General features: G+C 45.3%; 1 long non-coding RNA gene across 1 annotated transcript; it reads left to right on the forward strand.

The window, feature by feature from the left end:
• The first annotated feature begins 780 nt into the window (after positions 1-780).
• On the forward strand, positions 781-6,764 carry LOC138814721 (uncharacterized). The gene is made up of 4 exons (XR_011368061.1): positions 781-849; positions 1,356-1,448; positions 2,527-2,632; positions 6,678-6,764. It is a non-coding gene; the product is annotated as an uncharacterized lncRNA (long non-coding RNA).
• The last annotated feature ends 11,074 nt before the right edge of the window (positions 6,765-17,838 follow it).

The following is a 17,838-nucleotide window of genomic DNA, read 5'->3' on the forward strand; positions in this document are numbered from 1 at the left end:
CCTCAGAACAAGGCTAGTACTCTTCCCCCTGAGCCACAGCATCACTTCTGGTTTTCTGTTGGTTCTTTGAGGAAAAAAGTCTCACAGACATTCCTCCCGAGCCAGCTATGAACCACGATCTTCACATCTCACCCTCCTGTGTAGGTAGGATTATAGGTCTGAGCCACCAGCACCTGGCTTAAGTGTAATACTGAACCTCTGCTCTCTCTCTCTCTCTCTCTCTCTCTCTCTCTCTCTCTCTCTCTCTCTCTCTCTCTCTCTCTCTCTCTCTCTCTCTCTCTCTCTCTCTCTCTCTCTCTCTCTCTCTCTCTCCTCTCTCTTTGTCTCTCTCAGGAATTGGTTGAATGAGTGCTGGAGGAGGTGTCCCAGCATCCCCATGTGGCTGGAACCCAAGGTGGCCCTCTCATTCTGGAGGTGGGCTGTGGGTCAAGAGCTGTTTTGCTCAGCCTGTTGAACCAGCCCCATGAGGTAAGCCCCTCTGTGCCCTGGCTAGACAGTGATGGTTATTCATTGTCCATCCCATTAGTCCTTCCCCACATCACTCTGCTACACCGTTGAAGGAAAGTGGATGAGAAGGTGTCATCTTGTCCCCTGCCCAGCACAATCCAGGGACTCTGACCTATACCCCCACCTATCTGACAAGACCCTGGATATAAGACAATAAAAACACTCCATGTGTAATACCCTTTGCTGGAGAGTTTCCTTTCGGTTAGAGTGGCGGGGTTCAGAGGAAAGACCCAAGACCTGACACCTCCCATTGTACATTTGTTCTTGTGACAGAGCCAAGTCATTGCTGTGGATAAGGACAAAGCCTCCATCAGACTGACCCAGAACAATGCTCAAAGATTGGTAGGTTGTTGAAGTATCAAACCCACTCATGTCTGTTTCCTACTTCCAGCAAGGAGGTTTAGTATGGGTGGCCCGGCCCTGGGCCTAAGGGATTATAAATGGATGGTGGCGGTCAGGAGCTCATGGCTCCCACCCATCATCCTGGCTCTTCGGGAGGCTGAGGTCTGATGGTTGTGACTCAGAGCAGCCCCGGAAGGAAATTCCAGGAGATTCTTATCTCCCATAAACCACCTCCCTCCCCAAACCCACACACAAATAAGCCAGATGTGGTGCTGTGGCCCAACTGGTAGAGCCTCAGCCTTAACAAAAGAAGCTAAGGGATAACACCCAGGCCCTGAATCCAAGCCCTAGGACTAACACAATCATAAAATAAATGAATAGTGTACACCTTTTAGCTGACTACCAAGAAAGATGTATTCAGTTTTCTGGCTGGTACATTCAGCCAAAGGAAAGGGGATACCTTTGATGTTCTCCCAACCCTCTCCTTCTCTCCTTTATCTGTCCAGGCTTAGGTTGCAGGACAGAATTCAGATCATAGCCTTGGATGTAGATCCTGGATGCACTCCCTGCTGGGAGGATGAGGCCCCACAGAGATGAGGGTAAGGACCCCAACACTCATACACACAAACACACAAACATCCGTAAGGCAACTCAGACTAGCCTTTTCCAAAGACACTTTATCTCCTTGGATTAACTGACCCAGGAGAGGAATTTGATCCCCTGTAACTGATTATTTTAACTTGGGCTTGCTAGTTGATAGGATATGAATGTGAGCCAACAAAAACCAAAAAGCTTTTGGTGCCGGTCACCTGGGGTTCAGGCTCAGGCCTGTTATCCTGGCTACTTGGGAGGCTGAGATCTGAGCATCACAGTTTGAAGCAAGCCATAAGCTGGAAAGCCCATGAAAATCTACTCTCCAGGAACCACCAAAAAACCAGAAGTGGAGCTTTCGCTCAAGTGGTAGAGCACCAGCCTTGAGCAATAAAACTCAGAGAGACAGTTCCCAGATCCTCAGTTCAAGCTCACACAAAGAAATGGTCCTGTCTAGTTGCCCACAGATTGCCCAGGCCTCGCTCCCCCTCTCACTGAGTGTGATACAACACCTGCCCCTGGGTGGTGTATCAGGGCTTTCAGAAATCCTGTGGTGGAATCCAGGACTTCCTCTTTGTGCACTCTCAACCCACACTGGCTGGAAGGCAGAGCTTAACAAGTCTGGCAGGCTGCAGAGTGGAGAGTCTCCAGCTATGCCAAGGTGATCAGAAAGGGCTTCTTGGAGACAACATAGCAGAGCATGTTCATTTCCAGCCAGGGCTGCTGGTGAGAGACTTGGTATAGATGTGCGAGACTGTCCCAAGACAGGCCTGAGGGGTCACAGAAGAACAGCTATCCAGGGGTGGCATTGCATCATAGAGGTAGAGGGCTCGCCTAGCACACAGGAAAGCATGGGTTCGATTCCTAAGTCCTGCATACACAGTAAAAGCTGGAAGTGGCACTGTGGCTCAGGTGAAAGAGCACTCCTCTGGAGACAAAGAAAGTCAGGCACAGTACCGGGGCCCTGTGGTCAGGCCCCAGGGCTGTCACCATAAAGCAGTTCTCCCAGGGACCTTGGTGACAGGTGGATGGCTATGCCCTGAAGCTCTTAGTAGATCCATCCGTGCTCTGTGTTTCCTTTGACAGAGGAGAGCTGGACACTCCTGCCCTGTGCACCCCTGTACCCAGTTTTCAGCAAGCCTCCCAAGGTCTTCCACCAGGACATGGAGCAGTTGGCCCCGGAAGTCCTCAGGTATTGGTTTGGTGGGGCAGGGGGACATAGGGCAGGCCCCAGAACTTCTTGTGGGTCTGATCTGCCCTGGAAGACCAGGCAATCAGGAGGAGGCAGATGGGAGCTTAGAGGGGATTAGTGATGTGGAGTGGGCTCTTTAATCCCCATGGCCCCACCCAAATTCTAGCCTCCCTTTGCTGTCTCTGAAGGAGGTAGAGGGGTGTCTAGGAGGTATCTTCTAGAGGAGGAGTAGGTGGAAATTCTGAAGGACTAGACACCTTGAGCCATGAGCCGCTGGCTCATACCTTTCATCCCACACCTGTCATCCTGGCCACTCAGGAGTCTGAGATGCAGTGGATCTCATTTCCCAGCCCTGGCACGAAAGTCCCTCCAGAGCCTCATCTCCAATCTCCAACCAGAAGTGGCACTGTGGCTCAAGTGGCAGAACAATGGCCTTGAAGAAAATTAGACATCAGGGACAGTACCCAAGCCCTGAGTTCAAGGCTCTCAACCAAAAAACAAAAACAAAAACAAAAACAAAAACAAAAAACCAAACAAGAAAGAAAGATACCCCTTCCTTGCTTGCAAGAGATAGTGAAGTATTGGGGTGGTTGAGGTTGTGAGACCAGATGCTGGCCTCACAGTACAGACATTTCTAATAACTCCCCAGGTTTACCCCAGTGTGAAGCCAACACAGGGTGGGTGGTGCCTTACCAAGAACTCCAGAGGTCGTGGCCTGTGGCAGGCAGGGAGTGGGTGAATGGGAGCAGGGGTGGGATGGTAGTGTCAATTATATGCTCTCCATCCATGGAAGACCAAGTCTGAAGTGTAGGGTTACATTTGGTTTGTGTCTTGATGAGTTGGGTTTTCCCTTGGTATAAGAAGGTGGCTGCAGAGGAGGCTACAATGTTTGATAAGAAATGTACTCCTTATCTTGCCCATGTAATTGTAACCCCTCTTTATAGTATTTTCTTTGTTTTTATTGTAAGGATACTATACAAAGGGTTACAGGTACATGAGTGAGGTAATGAGTACACTTCCTCTTGAACATTGTCTTTATAGTATTTTCACAATAAAAAAAGAAAGAAAGAAAAGATCTGAAGAAAAAAAAGAAGTTGGGTGTAGCCGGGCGCTGGCAGTGGCTCACAACTGTCATCCAAGCTACTCAGGAGGCTGAGATCTGAGGATCACGGATCAAAGCCAGCTTGGGCAGGAATGTCTATGAGACTTTATCCTCTATGAACCACCAGAAAATAGGATGTGGTGCCTGTGGCTCCAGTAGTAGAGTGCACACCTTCATCTGAAAAGCTGAGACCCTGCTGGCAGGCCCAAAGTTCAAACCCTATAACCTACAACCAAACAAAAGGTAGCTGAATTTTCTGCATAACAATGTGTACAGTAGAAATGCCATGATGTGTTGTGAACCATTCCAGACATGTGAGAGGCTCTGAGTTTTGTCTACAGTTGGTCTGATGATGGTAGTGCTATCATCTCTGGGGTGGAATATTCACGGTGCTCAGGGACTGCTGAGGCTTTGGGCTACCACTGGGTGTATCTGTGTGTTCGTGTGTCTTTTGTCTGTGTGGGTCTGTGTCTGTGTGTTTGGATGTAGAAGACCTGGGCCTTGAACTCAGGGTCTAGGTGAAGTTCCTATGCTTCTGTGCTCAAAGCTAGTGCTCTAACACTTGAGCTGCAGCTCCATTTCTGGCTATTTGGTGGTTTATTGGAGATAAGAGTCTCTCAGATATTTCTGTGCTGACTGGCTTTGACCTCAGCCTCCTGAGTAGCTAGGATGACAGGTGTGAGACACCTGTGCCATATTTGTGTGTGAGTGTATGTGTGTGTGTGTGTTTGTTTTCCTCATCTTTCTCTGTCCCCTTCCTGGGTGCCTTTCTGCCTCTTTCTGACCTTGGATGGTGCCCCCTCCACACCAACTTTGTCTTTATCCTCCTATCAGGGTCTACAATGAGTCCTAAATTGCCAGAGACCTGAGTTCAAGCTTTTCTTTGGGGCCCAAGTCCAGCTGTCCAAATCTTTGGCCTCCTGCAGGGGATTCTGGGTCAACTGGTCCAGCTGCAATAAAGCCTTGCCTGTCTGTGGGTGGGGAACTCAGACATGGGATGTCCTTCCCTTTTCCTCAGCTAGACCTCTGGCTGCATGTCCCTCTCAGCAGGCTGGCAGTGAGTGGGGGAAGGGGGTTGCCGGTGGCTCTGGCCAACTCCAGCTTGATAGCGGACTGAAGGCCACCCAAGCAAGGAGGATTCCAGGCTACATTGGAGGTGAGGCCAAGGTGGCTTGGAAATATCTATTGTTGTCTAGGAAATGTCAACATACTTTATCGCAGGCAAGTCTATCTTCCAGCCCCAGCTGGGCTCTCCAATCCTTCTAGAGAATTCTGGATGCCCAGAATACAGAGGCACAGACTTTAGATTCAAGGGCCAGGGAATTGGGGGAGGAGAGACTGGTATGGCCAATACCTCAATGTTCTGGGGCATTAGCCTTGACCTGGGTATGCCCCCCTTGTGTACATTCACTTCTTAACCCAGAGCTGGCCAGAAACTGGCCACTTGTGGTGCTGTGGAAGTGGCAGGAGTGGAAGTGAGATCTAGGATGACCAACATCTGGATTTATGGCCTGAGGGAAGGAGGGGGACAAAAGGTGTCTTAAAAAAAACTCTTACAGCTGGAACTCAGGGCCTAGGCACTGAGCTTCCTTTGCTGAAATCTAACATGTTACCACTTGAACCACAGCTCACATTTCATCTTTTTTAGTAGTTTAGTGGAGATAAGATTTTCACAATCTTTTCAGCCTGGGCTGGCTTCAAGCTGCCATATTAACAGCTCAGCCTCGTAAGTAGTTAGGATTGCTGGTATGAGTCAACCGGCACCTGGTAGGGTTGTTAGTGTGTGTGTGTGTGTGTGTGTGTGTGTGTGTGTGTTTACTAGAGCTTGAACACAGAGCCTAGGTGGTATCCTTTAGCTTGTTTGCACAAGGTTGGTGCTCTATCACTTGAACTACAGTACCTCTGCTTTTTGGTGATTCATTGGAGACAAGAGTCTGCCCAGGCTAGCTTTGAATCTTGCTTGATCCTCATGTGTCAGCCTTGAGTAGCTAGGATTATAGGCATGAGCCACTGGCATCCAGCTGCAAGGATGTCTCTTCATACTGTCTTTTGTTCTAACAGCTGTCTACTTGCCCTGGCCTAGATCTCTGATCTCTACATCAGCTCCCAGCAGCCCTTGACTGTGTGGAGAACATAAAGCTCAAACCTGTCAAGCATCCTATTTCTATGTCTTCAGGGCAGGGTACGTTTCCTCTGAAGCCTGGAGGAGTAGAAGGAGGAGAAGGAAGGTTAGCTGTACATTGTGCTAAGCTGGGAGAGTGGTACACTGTCTTAGCCAAGAAGGAAAGTGTGGCCAGATGTTAATAGCTCATGCTCTCATATTCTTAGCTCCTTAGGAGGCTGAGATCTAAGGATTGGCATTAAGAGGCATCCCAGCTCACTTTTCTTGTTTTTTTTTTTTTTTTTTTTTTTTGTATCAGTAGGATCTTTTTTTTTTATTGTGAAAATACTGTACAGAGGGGTTACAATTCCATGGGCAAGATAATGAGTATATTTCTTATCACCAGCTCACTTTTCTAAAGTGTGTGAGACTCCTCTTCCAATAACCACCTGAAAGTTGGAAGAAAAGCTGTGGCTCAAGTGGTAGAGTTGCTAGCCTTGAATGAAAAAAGTGAGGGACAGGGCCCGGGTCCTGAGTTCAAGCCCTAGTACCAAGATGTGCGTGTGAACACACACACACACACACACACACACACACACACACACACACACACACACAGGAAGGTGGTAATGATCAGCTGAGCTAGAACTGGGGGCAGTCTAGAGGCACATTCATAGTGAACTCTCGACACGTAAGTTATTTCTCCCCAACTCCTTCTTGGGCTGAGGGGTCTGGGCCATGGCAGTAAGTTCCATGGAACCTGCGCCTCCATCCATGCATAGGGTACAGGACCAAGGGAATAACACGATGGATGCTCGTTTATACTCCGTGCATGATTGCAGACCTTCATCTGCCACTGAACATTGGTGAGGAAAGCAGTGCTCTGAGCCCTGGGACTCCTGGGATAGCCACTGCTACCAGCAGCAGCCAGCCAGCTGTGGATTCCTGATCCTACGAATCTTTCATGAGCCCAACTCAACACCCACTCAAGGTGTGCCTGTCAAATTTGCCCCGGTGAGTAGGCAATACCTGCTGTGCCATCTTGCAGCTCTTGCCCCTCCTGGCCCAGAAACATGGTCTGAAATGCTGATTTACTGCTCAAATCCACACTGCACCCATGACAGATGCCACTCTGATGTCATTCTGGCCGATGTCCTCCGTGCCCCAAGGCTAGACCCTTCTCTGAAACTCTGGCCTACTCTGTAGGCAAAGGCTCCCAAAGAGGCTGCTTTCAAGACTTGGAGGACATCTAGATATTGGGAGACACTAAGGGGCCCACTGGAAATTACTCTGCCTAGAGCTACAGAGTAAGGTTCAAGCAGGCCCGGTGTTGGTCATAGGGCTTGACTTGTGGGCCTGGGCACCGTCCCTTCAGCTCTTCAGCTTACCACTTGAGCCACAGTACCACTTCCAGTTTTCTTGTAGTTCACTGGAGATCAGAGTCTCCCGGCCTTTCTTGCCTGGGCTGGCTTTCAACCATAATCCTCAGATCTCAGTCTCCTGAAGAGCTAGGAGGATAGGCATGAGCCACCAGCACTCAACTGGATTGGACTTTCACCACAGTGAACTAGGAACTCCTGAAATCTTTTCTTTATTTTTTATGTGCCAGTACTGGGGCTTGAACTTAGGGTCTAAGCTCTGGTCTCTTTAATTTTTGTCTCAAGCCTGGCACTCTACCACTTGAGCCACACCTCCATTTCTGGCTTTTGGTAGTTCACTGGCAAGAAGAGTCTCACTAACTTTCCTCTCCTGAGCTGGCTTTGACCCACAACTTCTGATCTCAGTCTTTTTAGCAGCTAGGGTTTACAGGGGTTGAGCCACCAGTGGCATTGGGCTAGAAGCTTTTCTTAAGCAAGTGTTCTTCCCTGCATTTGCCCTGAGTCCTCCATGTAAAGGAGGCCTGAGAGTCAGGAGCTGTGAAAAATAGGCTTCCAGCCACAGGAAATACTTGGGGTCCATGGTGAAAAGTCAAGCTAATCTTCCCTCTGGGCCCCATTCTGGGACCTCCACCCTCTGCCCTCCCTGTGACTCAAGTACAAACCTTTATGCAGCCTTGAATATCCTGCCGGACTTGTCTGAAGCCACAGAACCTTCATTCCACCCACACCACCTTTTCTACACCACACCTCAGGAAACTTTGTGCAGTGTTGTACCTTCTGCCTGAGGTTCTCTATCCTGTTCCACATCTTAGAACTCCTGTGGAATTTTGGCACTGGTTATATCACCTCCAGGAGCAAGTCTTTCTTTCTCCCTCTTTTTTTTTAATATTGAGTTGCTAGAGATGGAACTTGTGCAGGCTGACTGACAAATGCTCTAGCTTGGTGTGTGTGTATGTGTGTTTGTGTGTTTGTGTATTTGTGTGTTTGTGCCAGTCCTGGGGTTTGAATTCATGGCCTGGATGCTATCCCTGAGGTTTTGTGCTCAAGGCTAGCACTCTATTACTTGAACCACAGCTCTACTTCTGTCTTTTTGGGTGTTTATTTGGAGAAAAGTGTCTCATATAGACTTTCCTGCTTGGAATTGTGATCCTCAGATCTTAGCCTCCTGATTAGCTAAGATTACAGGGGTGAGCTACCAGCAACTGTCCTCTACCCTACCTCTGACCTCTATCCTTGGCCCTCCTATGAGTAGGAGAAGAATGTGTTTCACCAGGCTCACTTTTTTGCCAGTCTTGGGGCTTGAACTCAGAGTCTGGGCATGTTCCTGAATTTCTTTTGGTCAAGGCTAGCACTCTTATCACTTAAGCCATAGTGCCACTTTTGGCTTTTTCTGTTTCTGTGATACTGAGGAATCGAACCCAGGGCTTCATGCATGCTAGGTAAACAGTACCACTAAGCCACATTCACAGCCCAAGGCTCACTTCTGACAGTAACTATGAGGGTGGGATTTATTGACTTACCCCTTTTTGGTGCAGAAATCGCTGGCTATTTCATATCTTTGCCAAGATTTGTGACCAGCCTATGACTCAGCAATGAGGATGATGAATGAGGGATAGCCACCAGGCCCCAGAGGAGTAGGCTCACATATCCTACAGAGGGATAGAGAATATGGAGCCAGAACCTTTGACAACTCCTACAGCCTAGGAACTGTGATCTCCCTGGTGGCAGTGGCTGGCTGCTAGGTGGCCCGATGGGACATCTCAGCCAGAACATAAGGCAACTGTTGCACAGCCCAGGCAATGCTGGCCGGGCTTTAGTTATTAAATGGCAGAGAAGGATGCTTTGTTCAAGCTGCTGGCTCAGACTTAGGACTCTCTGAGGACTTGCCCAGGTTAGGGGGATGGACATGGGCAACCTGCTGAATGCCCATCATCCATACATCATCCATCCATACACAGAGACGTGGAGTTATTGCCTCCTTTTTTGGGGTGGGGGTGAGGCAGGTCCAGGGTTGTTGTACTATGAGCCTAGGCCCTGTTCCTGAGCTCCTTTTGCTCAAGAATAGCACTCTGCCCTTGATCCACGGCCCCACTCATAAGCTTTTTTCTCCCTATGATCTGTTAGAAAGAAGATTGTTTTGGACTTTCCTGCCTCAGATGAATTCAAATTGGCATTCTCTACATCTCAGACTCAGGAGGAGTTAGGGTTATAGGCAGGAGCCACTGTCACCTGGCTTTCTTTTCTTCTTGTTGTTCTTTTGTTTTAATCATGACAATCTGAAATCTTCATGGTGTCATTCCAATGGTTTGCATTCAAAGTAATCTACCCAGGCCTGGGATTCAAATGCTATGACTACCACCCACAAATGGAGGGAGATCCTGATGAACTAATTCCTGTTCATGTGAATGCTAATGGAATGTTATAAAAGTAATCATTGAATTTGCAGTTAATTTATGATTCTATTTTAGAATGCCACACAAAAATTATTGGATTCATATCTTCCATTCTAGCACCATGGTATGATTAAGGATATTGACTAATTTTTTTTTTTTGGTCCGTTCATGGGGCCTGATCTCTGGGCCTAGGCACTGTCCCTCAGCTCTTCAGCTCAAGGCTAGCGCTCTACCACTTGAGACAGCGCCACTTCCGTTTTTTTTCTTTTTGCTTATGTGCTGCTGAGGAATCGAACCCAGGGCCTCAGGCATGCAAGACCAGCGCTCTACCACTGAGCCAACTTCCCAGCCCCTTGACTAATTTTTAATTAATGCTTTTATAAGTATTCAACCATGATATTTCATTAAATGGAGTCATAATTTAGTTACTAATAATTGGTAATATCATATATATAATTTAATAATAGCCTCATATTCCCTCTTTGTATGTGTATGTGTATATATATATACATATATATGCAGGTATATATGGATATCTATATATAATATCAATTTACACATGTATCTATTTGGCACTACTGTGGCTTGATCACAGGTCTTCAGAATTTCCTGGATGCTCAGTTTGCCAGTGGATGGTGTGCTATGACTGTACCTCATGTATGGGTAGAACATTGTAGGCTGAGTTGAAATCCCAGCATGGCCAAAAGTTTATTTGTGGACTATGAGGCTAATTTGACACATTTTTTTCCTTCTCTGTGAAAGCCCTGGGTCTCAATACGATGGATAATCCATATGCAAACATGTCCTATGTGATATGATGTAATAAAGGACATGTTATATATGTAATAATACTAAATAAATAAGGGTAATAAATGTCATATGCAGTAGAACCCATGTATGGAAATAGATCTCATATATATGAATATTATTTTTTTCCAGTGCTGGGGCTTCAGTTCAGGCCCTGGGAACAGGTCAGAATTTCTTTTTTCTTTTTTTCTTCCTTTCTTTCTTTTTTTTTTTTTTTTTGCCAGCCATGGTGCACTGTCCCTCAGCTCTTCAGCTCAAGGTGAGCACTCTACCACTTGAGCTACAGCATCACTTCCAGCTTTTTCTGCTTATGTGGTGCTGAGGAATTGAACACAGAGCCTCATGCATGCAAGGCAAGAACTCTACCACTGAGCCACCTTCCCAGCCCCATGAATTTCTTGTCTTCAAGGACGGTGAGCTTTCCCCTTCAAACACAGTGTCACTGAGTTACCCAGACCCTGAGTTCAAATCCCAGGACTGCTAGAAAAATGGTGCAATTTCCTAGCCAGGGTCTTATTGTTATTATTACTTTGTTTTTGGCCTAGCACTTCAACTCAGGTCTTCGCATCTTTGCCACAGCTGATCATTGGATCCTATGACCCTATTTCAATTTTTGGGGCTGGCAAAAAATAAAAAAATAAAAAGGAGAAGGATAAAACTGAGAAATTCAAGAAGGAGGTTTTACTTTTTTTTTCCTTTGTATTGTGACCATTGTCTAAATGACAAGCCCAAGAATGTGTACATGACATTGCATTGCTAATGTTTGGTGGGCTTTTAGGGAAGCCATAGCTGAAACCAGCTACTTAGGCCTGGAGGTCGAATCTTAGAATTGCCAATAATGAATTGTGGGAGGTTCTAAGAAACGCATTCTGATATACATCCGTACAAATGCAATGTTATAAAATAACATTTAAATTAGCAGTTAGTGTATGATTATATTCTAAAATTATAGACCACAATTATTCCACATTGAATAATTTTCAATTAATACTTTATTATGTATTCAATCATGATACTTAAAAAGGAAGGAATAATTTAATTGCCAATAATTGGTAGTTATATCATATATGCAGTTTCATAATATACAGACATCTCTTTTGTTTTATACATTTACATCCATCCATCTATCTATCTATCTATCTATCTATCTATCTATCTATCTATCTATCTATCTATCAATCTTTATCTACCAATCTATACATTTATCTGTTTATACACTTGTCACTCCTGGGGCTCAGTGCTAGAGTGCTCACCGAGTATGTACAAAGCCCTGGGTTCCATTCCTCACTACCAGTTGCACAGAAAAATCCAGAAGTCATGCTGTTGCTCAAGCAGTTTAGTACTAGCTTTGAGCACAAAAGTTTAGGGACTGTGTCTAGACACTTACTCAAGATGCAGAACTGGTACCAAAGCAAAATGATAGAATGTTCTGACTGCAAAGATTTAAGGATAGGACTGCAAATACATCATCATAGAGCAAGCTAGGAGTCTGGTGCTGAGAGCTGCAATCTAACCTGACTTAGCCAGAGGTAAATTGCTTGCAACCCAGCTACACAGAACCAGATGCTTCTGGCTCTCTCAGCCCTGTCATCCAAGATACTGGGGGCTGAGATCAGACACTGGTGGTTTTAAAATCCAGCCCTGACAGGAAATCTGCAAAACTCTGAGCTGTGGCTCAAAGTGGTAGAGCTCTAGCCTTGAGCAAATGATCTTAGGACAGTACCCCCAAACTTTCAGTGGAATCCCTGTGGCTGACTCCCCGCCCCTCCCACAAAAAACCCACCCCTCTAAATCATTAGATGTGAACTTTGTGTAGTTTGGTGAACTGATGAAAGCACCCTAATCTAATGACAGTGTGTGGATACAGCTATGTCATGAGTCTTATATGAGGAATGGTGTATTGAGTGCATTCTTGCATCTGGTCCTTGTAAGAGCTCCACAGATTATTGTGCAGGTGAGAACCTTGAGGCTCAGATATGTCCCCATGTAAGGGCCAAAATGATGTATGTACTGAACTCTAGTGAGTTGTCTCCTGCAGACGTTTGTTTTGGTTTATTTTTCTTGGTCATGAACCTTGAACTCAGGGCCTAGCCACTGACTCTTCCCTGTTGGACTCATGGCTAGTACCCTACCAAGGGCACCCAAGGACACCTGTACAAAATGTTACAGTCTAGGCATCTGTGGCTGATATCTGTCATCCTGCCTACTTTGACACATTTTTTTTCCTTCTCTGTAAAAATCCTTGGTCTCAGTATGAAGTATAATCCATATGCAAATATATGCATGTGATAAGAGGCAATAAATGAAATAAATGTTATATATGTAATAATACTAAATAAAATAAATAATGAATAAAAAAGGGTAATAAATGTCATATGCAGTAAGCCCATGTATGTAAAAAGATCACATATATGAATATTAATTTTTCCAGTGCTGGCACTTAAATTCAGGCCTGGAAACTGAAATTCTTGTCTTCAACAACAATGAGCTTCCCCTCCCCTGCAGTGTCACTGAGTTACCCAGACCCTGAGTTCAAATCCCAGGCCTGCCAGAAAAATGGAGGAAATTCCAAGTCATGGCCTTGGGCCTTGTCCAGGCCCGGGGCTTGAATTCAGATTGTGGCAGTTCTGCCTCAGGTTCGATCACCCTAGGCTGGGATGCAGCCAATGGACCCACAAGCCCATCCTGAGATCCTAGGTCCTGAGTTCAAATCTCGGGACTGATAAAAGAAAAAGGAGAAGGGCAGGGAAGGTGGCTCAGTAGTAGAGTGCTTGCCTTAGATGTAGCAAGGTTCTGAAAACCTAGGGAGGCACCGTTGGCAATAATGAATCATTGAATTAGGTTCAGCTCCCTAGTTGTTGTCTGCCAGAAGGAATCTTGAATTAATTGTAGCAATTTGTTTCAACACTGGAACACAGTCTAACAAAGACAGGATAAGTGCAGGGAAATTGGCCTGCCCCGGGATGTGGCACAAATGAAGGCTTCCTGTCAAAACAGAGCATTGGGAAGAGAGATATCTTGGGTTACAAAGAGGCCTTTTTCTCCTGGTCTTCAGGGTCTGCCCACACTCTTCATCACTAGTTGGTCGGGATAGAGTTGTTTTTTAAAGAGCAGTACGGGAGTGAGGCCTTTTGTCTGCCTGTTCCAACAATGAGGCAGACTTCCTCCAGCAAGCTGGGGTGTGGAAAAACCCTCAGGCTACACTGGGAACAGGGAGGGGAGCCCTGGACCATGCACTGTCTTGAAAGCACCCTCTGTGCTATGAAATCATTCTATTCAAAGCAAATTTTCCAGCTGGGTTCCTTTCTTCATAGCGACTCTGGATGTTCACCAATAGAAATACATTCACACATACACAGACACATGGAGTTACTGGCTCTCTATATATATATTTTTTTGGCGCAGGTCCTGAGGCTTGAACTGTGAGCTTAGACATTGTCCCTGAGCTCCTTTTTCACAAGGAAACACTTTATTGTGCCTTAAACCATGATACATCATTAAATGAAGGCATAATTCAATACCTAATAATTATTAGTAATATATTACGTGTAATTTAATGATATATAGACAACTCACATTCTATAAATATATTTATATATTTAAACATAGACTGGACTATACGTATACATCTCTCTTTTTGTCTCACTCTCTATGCATATATATGTGTTTGCAGCAATTTACGCATCTATCTATTTATATATTGGCCACTCCTGGAGGTTAAACTTAGGTCCTGGGAACTCCCTAGCAATGTAATTGTTTTAGACTACTGTGCTTACATTGATCCCTTGAGGAATTGGAATTCCAGGCCCTGAGTTCAAATCCCAGCAGTGCCAAACACAATAGGTAGAGTAAGAAGCCAATGTTGACCTATTCTGCTGTCTGTGAAAATATTGTTTCCTAGGTACAATATGTAATACCTATGCAAATACATATATATGATGTACAATATAAATGTATATAAATATTTTGCCATGCCTGGGTCTAGAATTCATGCCCTGGGAAATGCTCTTGGCTTTCTTTTATTCAAGGAGGATGAGCTTCCACTTCAGCCACAACAAAATAAAGTTACCCAGGCCCTGATTTCAAATCCCAGGTATGGCAGATAAAATGTCCCAAATTCCAAACCAGAACCTTAATTTTTTTTTGGGGGGGGGCAGGCACAGGGCTTGAACTCAGGTCATCACAAGTCTGACTCATCCTTGATTACCCTAGGCTGGGGTGCAGCTTTTACACCCACAGATCATCCAGGGATCCTAGGACCCAATTTCAACTCCCAGCACTGGCCAAAATACAAACAAACCAAAATGGAAGAGGAAAAATCAGAAAGTTTTACACAACAGTTTTACCTTTGTTTCTTTTGCACAGTGACCATCCTGGGTCTCACTGACTTGGCTTGAAAATTGTACATGACTTTGCATGGCTGAGGCTGGTGGGCTGTCAGTGAAACCTGAGGTTAACCCAGACACCTGGGCCCTGAGTTCAATCCTGGGACTGCCACATACAGATGGCTGAAGGTCCTAGGAAACTGGTTCTTATCTCTAGGAACACTAATAGAATGCTTGAAATGTACTAAATGTCTTTCTAATGTAAGATTGTATGCATTAAATATAGGTCATTGATTAACTTAATTAATACTTTATTAAGTCTTCTACCATGATTAATTAATGGAGGAATAATTGTAGACTGAATAATTAGTAGTAATAGAATATACAAAAGTAAGATATAGACAACACTCTTTATATAGAGTTATACACTAGAATCTACATAAATGTCTATCTGTCTCTCTCTGTATACGTTTATAGATGTGTATACATATGTAAATACACACACACTGCATTTTACAAATCTATGTGTTTATATATTGGCCACTCCTAGGGCCAAATTTGCCCCACAACTTCATTTGCATCAGACTGGTGTGCTAACATTGACCCACTCCCCATTCATGAAGTGGGCTTTCTAGGCCCTGAGTTTAAATCACAGAACTGCCAAAAACTTAAGTAATCCTGGTGGAAGAAGCCAAATGTCCCATTTGTTTGCCTTATTGGTGAAAGTCCTGGGTCTCAGGAGTGCTGTATAGTACATTGGCAGATCTATGACCTATGTAATAAGATGTAAAAAAGGTTATGTGTGTAATCATACTCACTAAAATACATAAGAAATAAATAAAACACAAAATAAAATGAATAACCACACTAACTGCAATATGCAGTAAACATATGTATGTAAATATGAATCCTGTATTTAAAATGCATACAAATATTATTTTTGCCAGAGCTAGGACTTGAATTCAGGCCCTGGGAACAGGCCTGACTTTCTTGTCTACCAGCACGGTGAGCTTCCCCTTCTCCCAAGTGCTGTAGATGTACCTAGGCCCTGTGTTCAAATCCCAGGACTGGCAGAAAAATATGGCATGAATAACAAACCTGAAGTAGAGGGGTGGGAATGTGCCTTAGGGGTAGAGTGCTTTGCATCTATGAAACCCTGGACTTGACTTCTCAGGAACACATCACTAGCAAAAAGCCTGAAGTGGTTCTGTGGCTCAAGTGGGAGAGGGCTATTCTTGTACAAGAGTAACTAGGTACAGTGCTCAGGTCCTGAGTTCAAATCCCAGTACTGGTGAATGTGCGCGCGCGCGCGCACACACACACACACACACACACACACACACAGACCAGAAGTAAAGCTGTGACACAAAATTGTAAATCACTGGGCTCCTGCGCTGAGCTCATGGTCAGCACCCAGGCCCTGTGTTCAACCCCAAAACCTTGCCACACAGGGCTCAACTAGGAGAGTGCAAAGGTTTCAAAACCTAATGTGTTTCAGCAGTCCTAGATGACAGGAAGCATGGTGAGATCAGACATGTGCTTGGATTTCCAAAGGTTTCAGAAACCTAGCAGAGGCATCATAGGCCCATCATCACCCTCAATGAAACATTTCTTGAACTTAAGTGCCCTAGTTGTCTGCCAGAAGGACTCCTGAATTATATTGAGCACTGTATCTGAACACCAGAATATAGTCTCACAAAGGCAGGATAAGTGCTGGGAACTTGGCCTGCCACAGAAGATGCCCCAAATGAAGGCTGCCTGTCAACACAGAGCACTGGGGAGAGAGATAGCTTGGAGTACAAAGAGGCCTGTTTTCCTGACCTTCAGAGCCCATCCACACTCATCCTCACTAATTGGCCCAGATGGAGTTGTTTGTTACAGAGCTGTACAGGACTGAGGTCTTTTGTCTGCCTGTTCAGACAATGAGAGAGCCTTCTTCCAGCAGGCCTGGGAGGCGGAGAAACCCTCAGGCTGCACTGGGAACTGTGAGGGGAGCCCAGGAACATGCACTGTCATGAAAGCAGTCTCTGTTATGAAATCATTGTATTGAAAACCAATTTTCTAGCTTGGTGCCTTTCATCATAGCTACTCTGGAGCTTCACCTATAGGAATACATTCACACATACACAAAGACATGGAAGCAGGTCCTGGGCTTGAACTATGAGCATAGGCCTTGTCCCTGAGTTACTTGTGCTCAAGGGTATTGCATTAACCTTGAGCCACAGCCCCACTTCTGGGTTTTCTGTGATGTCTTAGAAATAACAGTGTCATGGACTTTCCTATGCTGGCTAGATTCAAACTCAGATTCTCTACATCTCAGCCTCCTGAGGAGCTGGGATTACAGTCAGCAGCCACTGGCACCTGCCTTTCTTTTCTTCTTCATTTTTTAATCTGGACAATCTGACTACTTAACAGCATCATTCCAATGCTTTGAATTTATAAGTCCACTACCCAATGTTCTTTATAGGTGCTTTCTCTGAGAAGGATTTTCTCTCCTCCTCTTCTCCTCTGGTCATAGGTTTGAAGCCAAGAGTGAGAAATGAGTGTGACATGATTTTGGCAGCAAATGTCCACAGGACATGCCAGTTCAGTCACTTAGTATTGAGCTGCAGTGAATTTACTGTCTCAGGACGAGAGGTCCAAAAGCTGGAGCGATCCTCATACTGTCTGAATTGCTCCTTAGGCCTATAAAATTATCTAATACTTATGAATGTTTTGTGTCTCCCACCTGAAGTCTCTAGAACATACTAGAAGCATCTTCATGTTTCCTTTTTTCTCTAGTACCTCTTTAGATTTAGACTAACGGTTTGTGTGGAGCAGATTCTCAGCGAATCCCTGAGGAAAGCCACTTACAGTCTCCTCAGTAGATCTCTGTTCACAGCCAGCCCGAGCAGGAAAGTCTGCGAGACTCTTATTTCCAATAAATCACCAGAAAACCAGAAATGAATCAGTGGCCCAGAGGCCAGAGCTCCAGCTTTGAGAAAGAAAGCCAAGCAGGAGATACAAGCCAGACCAGGCAGGAAAGCCTGGCAGGCGCTTATGTCCAATTAACGACCAGATGTCTGGAAGTTGAGCTGTGGCAGTGGTAGAGTCTCCACC

Source organism: Dipodomys merriami, unplaced genomic scaffold, assembly GCF_024711535.1.
Source record: "Dipodomys merriami isolate MVZ:Mamm:240054 unplaced genomic scaffold, mDipMer1.0.p SCAF_602, whole genome shotgun sequence".
NCBI classification, from domain to species: Eukaryota; Metazoa; Chordata; class Mammalia; order Rodentia; family Heteromyidae; genus Dipodomys; species Dipodomys merriami.